This window comes from Bidens hawaiensis, unplaced genomic scaffold (assembly GCF_021521415.1).
Source record: "Bidens hawaiensis isolate Kalapana, Puna unplaced genomic scaffold, B.hawaiensis_p1.1 tig00027149_1, whole genome shotgun sequence".
In the NCBI taxonomy this organism is placed as follows: domain Eukaryota; kingdom Viridiplantae; phylum Streptophyta; class Magnoliopsida; order Asterales; family Asteraceae; genus Bidens; species Bidens hawaiensis.
In genome coordinates this window covers 248,514-256,516 of record NW_027494390.1, presented here as the reverse complement: position 1 = coordinate 256,516, position 8,003 = coordinate 248,514, and positions in this window count along the sequence as shown.

Sequence of the window (8,003 nt, the reverse complement as noted above, 5' to 3'; positions counted from 1 at the left end):
GGTGGCTGATCCACATAGATCTCATCCTTGACTTCTCCATACAAAAATGTTGTCTTGCCATCCATCTAGTAAACCATGAATCCCATGTAGAAAGCATATGGTAGAAAAATCTGAATGGCCTCAAGTCGAGCCACAGGAGCATACACTTCAGTGTAGTCTAAACCTTCAACCTGAAAAAAAACCACGAACTACGAACCGCGCTTTGTTTCAAACTATAAGACCAGTATCATCTTACTTGTTACGGAAAACCCATCTTGTATCTAACGCTTCTTTCCAACAGAAGCTCAACCAATCTCCGAACCTTGAGTTTTTCAAACTGATTCAATTCCTCATGCATGGCGTCCACCTAGCTTGTCACACCCTCAAAATCCACTATCGGAGTTTAACCGTCATAGGGTGTGAACTAGCAGGATTGAAGTCATTAGTTATATCAAACACCTTTATTAAATTCTTTTAAAAGCAACCAAAGACATACAAGCCTGAAATAAATGCGGAAGCGTAAACAGTAAAAATGATTTGTTGTGTCACATTGGACGACTTAAAGCAACAATTGTCATGATAAAATTAAAAGTAATTCAAATCATAAGAGTATAGTGCACACATGTCCTAAACCGCTCGCCCGCCACGGCTACCTGAGATAAATATACTAAGAAGTGTCACCACAAGGTTGGTGAGTTCACATGTTTAAGTAAATTAAGCGTTGCGTTTTAGCGTTACCAGATAGAGTTATATCAATATATATCAATAGGTAGCTAACCTATCAAGCACGTATTACTAAGTGTTTGAAACCAAAGATGACTGATTATCGTTTGCCGTGCCACCATGTCAACCACGACCATGGTAATGTGTTAGCCAAAATTACACCCACTCGACCTACAGTCGAGTTTAGAGTTGGGTGGGGTTTGTCAAAACCAGTAGTACTACTAAACACTGACTCGCTATTATCCAATATTAGCTGGTTTGATTGTTTCAGAAGGACTTAGTTGGTTTGTTGCCACTTAGTCTTACAAGTGATATATACATAATAAACAAGATCTATAGCGTTGGAGTATGTTATCTCCCCCTAATAAAAAGTTAAAAAGTAAGAGGGGCCGTGAAACTCACTATTTGGTAAGTAACCATAGTCCGAGAAAAGCGTGCGTTAAAGAAAATCCTCACTAGTGCTCTAAAACAAAAATGAGATATCTAAGTGTTTTGAACTATGAGTGAGTCTCTAGACTCGATACATAAAAGTTATGCATGAGATGTGTTCGTGTTACGTTTGTGAAACAAGTGCGACTCGACAACACGTTGGTGATAAATTACGGGTGTGATTAATTATGGTATTAAATGTCACTATGATACATTTTAAGTAAAACATGTGTATCCAATGTCATACACAATTCAAACATCGATCAAACAATCACTTTTCACATTTCAATCAAGAATTCAGCAGCAAAGTTAGTGAGACAGAATTTAGCACGTCAAGATTAATCTATTTAACTATTCATAACATGCGGATAAAATCACCAAAATTTACCACTGAAGCACATGTGAGTTAGGTTTCTAAAAATATTTTTATTATATTTTTTAGGTTTCTAAGTATGGTTTTATCAAAAGAATCAAGACAACACAGTAGGTACACAACAGTTATTATCATGCGCAACAAAAGGTTCTTGACTAGTCCCGTTACATGGTTATTCCAATTAATGCAAGGCCAATTGGGTTAGATTCCACACTCAATTTATTAACTTCCAGAAGTGCAATTAACTCAATTGGTCTTGTCGTTTGTGAGATACACTATTAGCAAAACAGCCTTTATGAAGGCTTCCCGAATCAGAACTTCACAACTAATTTATAAATTAAATAAAAACTGACTTTCACACGTCCAAAAATTACAAACTTTGATTCTTTAGAAACAAGACTCTACCTAATACATCATAGAATCAATAATCACTTCAAAACATATATTAACATCAACTTACATCCGTATTAACATGCATCTATGATTCTTTCCAGCATCAGTTTTCACCAAACTCTACCAAAATAATAACCTATGAACAATTTATCATGCATACAATCCTCTAGACCCATAATCCATAAACCATGCATCTCAATTACACTTTACATGTACATTTAGGGTTTACTCAAATATTCAATTTCAAAAAATATGCAATTAACAATCAATAACAATACAACTAGTCATCAATTCACTAGTGTTCATCAACAAACACACCAATGAAACCTAACTCATCAACAATCATTAACTTTAAGATTTAGGGTTTTGATTATTATGTGTAATGATGCAAAAAATCAATTGAATAGACTAGATAAAGTGTTTAGTTTACCTAGTTAGCACCTTGGACCTTCAAACAAACTTGTAAAATATTTGTTTGTATGTGCGTGTGTGGTTTTGGTCGATCAAAGAGGGGGGGGGGGGCTGCTGATCGCAAGGAGGGTGGGTGGGGGATTAGGTTTTGGTTAATAAGTTGTTTATATATTATTAATTATAATACATGTGACAAATTGCACCCTAAACTTCTAGTTATCTTAATTTCTAGCACAACTTGTTTATTTCCTCCATGATATAATGTTACACATGCAAGTATGTAGTCATATATAAACATAACACGTATTAATACTGAGTACTTGTTTATATTAACTATTGTTTGTTCACCAATGGTTTGGGTTGACTCGTGTGTGGTTCGGTGAAACTTCAAAAGACTATTTATGTAATGATTGTCAAATTTAACTTAGACTCTATTTTAATGCAATGAGGAATGCGTTAACAAGAATGACATAGTTCATGTGATCTTGAGTTTGAAAACAGAGTTCGGTTAACGGAGGTAATCTTAAATTGACGAGTGTCACATCATTCCCTTGTTGAAAGAATTTTCGTCCCGAAAATTTGTGTCATGTCGCGATGGCTGCCTGAAAAGGGCAAACATTTTCAGTTTGTCACATCATCCCCTTGTTGAAAGAAATTTCGTCCCAAAATTTAATTCATACCTCCGGTGTTTTCTGATGATTTTTCGGCTTTCGCGGTTTTCGGTACTTAGTCAACCCTTTGAAAAGGTGAGGATAGTTTTTCATCATTTGATCCTCGCGTTCCCATGTGAACTCTGGTTCACGTCTCGAGTTCCAACGAACTTTAACAATGGGAATCTTGTAGTGTTTGAGTGATTTGGTTTCCCAATCCATGACTTCGACTGGTTCTTCGACGAAACGTAACTGTTCGTCAACTTGCAATTCGCCCAAAAAAACTGCTAGTGTTTCGACAGAAAGGCATTTCTTCAAGTTGGATACATGAAATGTACGCCACTGAGTTCTGCTGGTAAATCCAATCCGTACGCTACCAGACCAATACGTTCGGTTATTCAAAATGGGCCAACGTATCGTGGATTGAGTTTTTTTCGCTTCCAGAAATGAACTACACCCTTCCAAGGTGAGACTTTCAGTTAAACCTTGTCATCCACTTGGAATTTCAGAGGTTTTTGGCGCTTGTCGGCGTAGCTATTTTGCTGATCCCGTGCTGCTGCCATGCGATTCGGATTTGGATAATCTTTTCTGAGGTTTCAAGTACTAATTCTGGGCTGGTGATTTGGCTGTCACCCACTTCTGCTCAGCAAATAGGCGATCGACACCTTCGTCCATACAACGCTTCAAATGGCTTTGCTTTAATACTGGCGTGGTAGCTGTTATTATATGAAAACTCTACCAGGGGCAAGTGGGGTTCCCAACTCTTTCCGAAATCCAATACGTATGCACGCAACATGTCTTCCAAAGTTTGAATGGTGCGTTCACTTTGCCCCTCCGTTTGGCGATGGTATGTTGTATTCATATCGAGACGGGTGCCTAGCGCACTTTGTAGTGACTTCCAAAAGTGCGAAGTGAAACGGGGGTCACGATCTGATATGATTGAGACAGGAACTCCGTGTCTAGCCACTACTTCTTTCATGTAGATGCGAGTCAGTCTTTCCATTTTGTCCGATTCTTTGATCGCTAGGAAATGTGCAGACTTAATCAACCGGTCAACGATCACCCAGATGGTATCGCATTTCGTCGGTGTTTTGGGCAATCTCATGATGAAGTCCATGGAAATGTGTTCCCATTTCCACGTTGGGATCTCCGGTTGCTGTAACAGACTAGATGGTTTATGATATTCCACCTTGACTTATGCACAAGTCAAACATTTGCTCACGTAGGTTGCAATGCCGGCTTTCATGTTTGGCCACCAGTAAAGTACCTTCAGGTCATGGTACATTTTGTCTGAGCCATGGTGAATGGAATATCGGGACCTGTGTGCCTCGTCCATAACCAGATTTCTCAAGTCTCCGTAACGAGGGACCCAAATCAGGTTTTCAAAATATCGGACCCCGTCCGATTTGGTTTCAAGTTGCTTATACATGCCTCGCATGGATTTGGATGGGAGGTTTTCTACTTTCAAAGCTTCGAGTTGAGCATCACGAATTTGATCAGGTAAGTTGGCATGAATCATGAGTTGTAATGCTCGTACTCGTTTAGGCTTAAGCGTTTCCTTTTTGCTGAGAGCATTGGCCACTACATTGACCTTTCCCGGGTGGTATTTGATGGCACAATCACAATCCTTAAGTAGCTCGACCCAACGATGTGTGGCATGTTCAACTCATATTGATCGTAGATATGTTGGAGACTCTTGTGGTCGGTGTAAATGGTAAACTTGGTACCGTACAAGTGATTTCTCTATATCTTAAGGGCAAACACCACATCTCTGAGTTCCAAGTCATGCGTCGGTACCCGCAGTTGTTAAGAGGCATAGGCTATAACCTTCTCAAGTTGCATAAACACGCAGCCGAGACCCTGTATCGAAGCATCACAATGTACTGCAAAATTTTATGTCCCTTCGGGTAGGGCTAGGATGGGCGCGCTACAGAGTTATGTTTTCAAAAGTTGGAAAGCAGATTCCTATGCATCACCCAAATTGTATTAGTACTCTTGTGCGTCAGTGCGGTGATGGGTTGAGAAATCTTTGAAAATACCTCAATGAAACGTCGGTAGTAGCCAGCCAGTCCTAAGAATTGCCGCACCTCAGTCGGAGTCTTGGTGCTTCCTAGTTTTTGATGGTCTCTACCTTGCCTAGATCAACATGAATACCACTCTCATTGATCACATGTCCAAAGAAGTGAACCTCGCAAAGCAAACTTCGCATTTAGAGAGCTTAGCGTACAATGGTTCCTTCTTTAGTAATTCTAGGACCAATCTTAGGTGTTCTTCATGGTCGCTTTTGTTCTCGGAGTAGACGAGGATATCGTCGATAAAGACAATAACAAACTTGTCGAGATACGCCTTGCATACTCTATTCATGAGGTCAATGAATACGGCTGGTGCGTTGGTCTTGTCGTTTGTGAGATATACTATTAGCAAAACAGCCTTTAAGAAGGCTTCCCAAATCAGAACTGCATAACTAATTTATAAATTAATAAAAACTGACTTTCACACGTCCAAAAATTACAAACATGGATTCTTTAGAAACAAGACTCGACCTAATACATCATAGAATAAATAATCACTTCAAAACATATATTAACATCAACGTACAGCCGTATTAACATGCATCTATGATTCTGTCCAGCATCAGGTTTCACCAAACACAATTACACTTTTCATGTACATTTAGGGTTTACTCGAAGATTCAATTTCATAAAATATGCAATTAACAATCAATAACAATACAACTAGTCATCAATTCACTAGTGTTCATCAACAAACACACCAACAAACCCTAAATCATCAATAATCATTAACTTTAAGATTTAGGGTTTTGATTATCCTGTGTAATGATGCAAAAAATCAATAGAATAGACTAGATAGAGTGTTTAATTTACCTAATTAGCACCTTGGACCTTCAAACAAGCTTGTAAAATATTTGTATGTATGAGCGTGTGTGGTTTTGGTCGATCAAAGAGAGGGGGGTGGGGCTGCCGATCGCAAGGAAGGTGGGTGGAGGATTATAATACATGTTACAAATTGCACCCTAAACTTCTAGTTATCTCAATTTCTAGCACAACTAGTTTATTTCCTCCATGATATAAAGTTACACATGCGAGTACGTAGTCATATATAAACACAACACGTATTAATACTGAGTACTTGTTTATATTAATTATTGTTTGTTCACCAACGGTTTGAGTTGACTCGTGTGTGGTTCGATGAAACTCCAAAAGACTATTTCTGTAATGATTATCAAATTTAACTTAAACTCTATTTTAATGCAATGAGGAATGCGTTAACTTGAATGACATAGTTCATGTGATCTTGAGTTTGAATTAACAGAGTTCGGGTTAACGGAGTTAACCTGAAATAGACGAGTGTCACATAGCTTGGCTCTTGTAGCGCCATTTCAACTAACTTAGGCTCAATCTGAGAGATGAATCAAGAAAATAAACAGCTGTTGATGTGTCATGTCTGACTTCTGGTTGGCACAGCTGTTTCAAGAGGACGTATGATATTTTCAGTTGTTGATCTCGTTTTAATTCATGTTGGAATTGAATGACCAGGAATAGAGTAGGTAGAAGGCAAATTTGTTGGATCTTCAAGGACTTCAGGAAGAGGGTTCTTCGATCCAGATGTCTCTGTACTGTGTTTGTACGAAGTATTGGCAATGTATTCATTTGGTATGACATCTGGGAATAGAGTGTTTCCAAAGATTTGACGAGTAGCACTCTCCCCTCAACTGATGAGGCATCGGCTGCAGACTATGGTGAAGACACAGTCTCAGTAACACTTTCTTGTTGGCTAGTTGAAAATGGCTGAGTATTGTCCAATGGTTCTGACAGATCAATACTCAGCACTAGAGACATATGAGAATTAGTAGGGATGTCTTCTTCTTCATCAATAGAATTTGTAGCACTAGCACCCGAATTTTCTTTATCAACAAATGGAGACACATTAAATGTCTTAAACAGTTCATTATAATCAAGTAACCAGTCAGGACCGACATGAGCATCAGTCTCATTTTCTTCTAGCCAGCGCACGTCATATGATTCCACTATCTACTTCATCGACTTGTTGTAAAGTTTGTAGGCAGTACGACCAGCATATCCAACAAAATAACAGTCATTAGCTTTGGCTCCAAACATTGGAGTCGTTTCAAGATTTAGCAAAGTACATGGACATCTAAAAGCTCAAAAGTGCACAACCATGGGCTTGTGACCGTAAACAATCACATAAGGAGTTTTCATCTAAGACTTTTAGAACATAACTCGATTTTGAACATAACAAGCTGTGTTAACAGCTTCAGCCCAGAAGAACAAAGGTAGCTTTGAATCACAAAAAAAGTTCTTGCCGCCTCGATAAGAGTTTAGTTTCATCTCCCAGCAACTCCATTTTGTTGTCGGGTGCGAGCTGAGTTGTATTGTCGAAGCACCCCTTTTTTGCACAAAAGTAATTCAGTGTTGAGTCTTGAATCCTGTGCCCTTGTCACAGTGAAATCACTTCAAACTTATATTGAGTTGATTTTCCATGAGCACCACAAAGCATTTTATCAATTATGTAGTCTGACACTTATTCGACAAGAAAAACACCCAAGTGAAACATGAGTAGTCATCAGTAATAACTAGACAATAAAAGCTGCGAGAAAGACTCAAAACATGAACAGGACCAAACTGGTCCATATGCAGCAATTGAAAAACTGATGAAATGGTATTAACAAGTTCTGGCTTGTGAGATTTATGATTGTGTTTAGCCAAAGCATAAGCCACACATTTTTCAAGTGTTACGGAATCCTTGACAGGCAAACCACGCACCAAGTCGTTTTTAGCAAGACGGTTTAGATTTTGAATGTTTGCATGACCAAGACGACGATGCCATAGCATGGCATTATGTTCTGACACTTTTGAAAATAGACAGGTGATTTCATCAGGAACATTTTTGTTCGTATCGATCACGTAAGTATTATTTTTTTTTTGTGATCGAACAAGTACCCAGTCTTCCGGTATGATGATACCAGGTTTTAGGATTAAACACTCTTTGTTAGTGAAATGGGT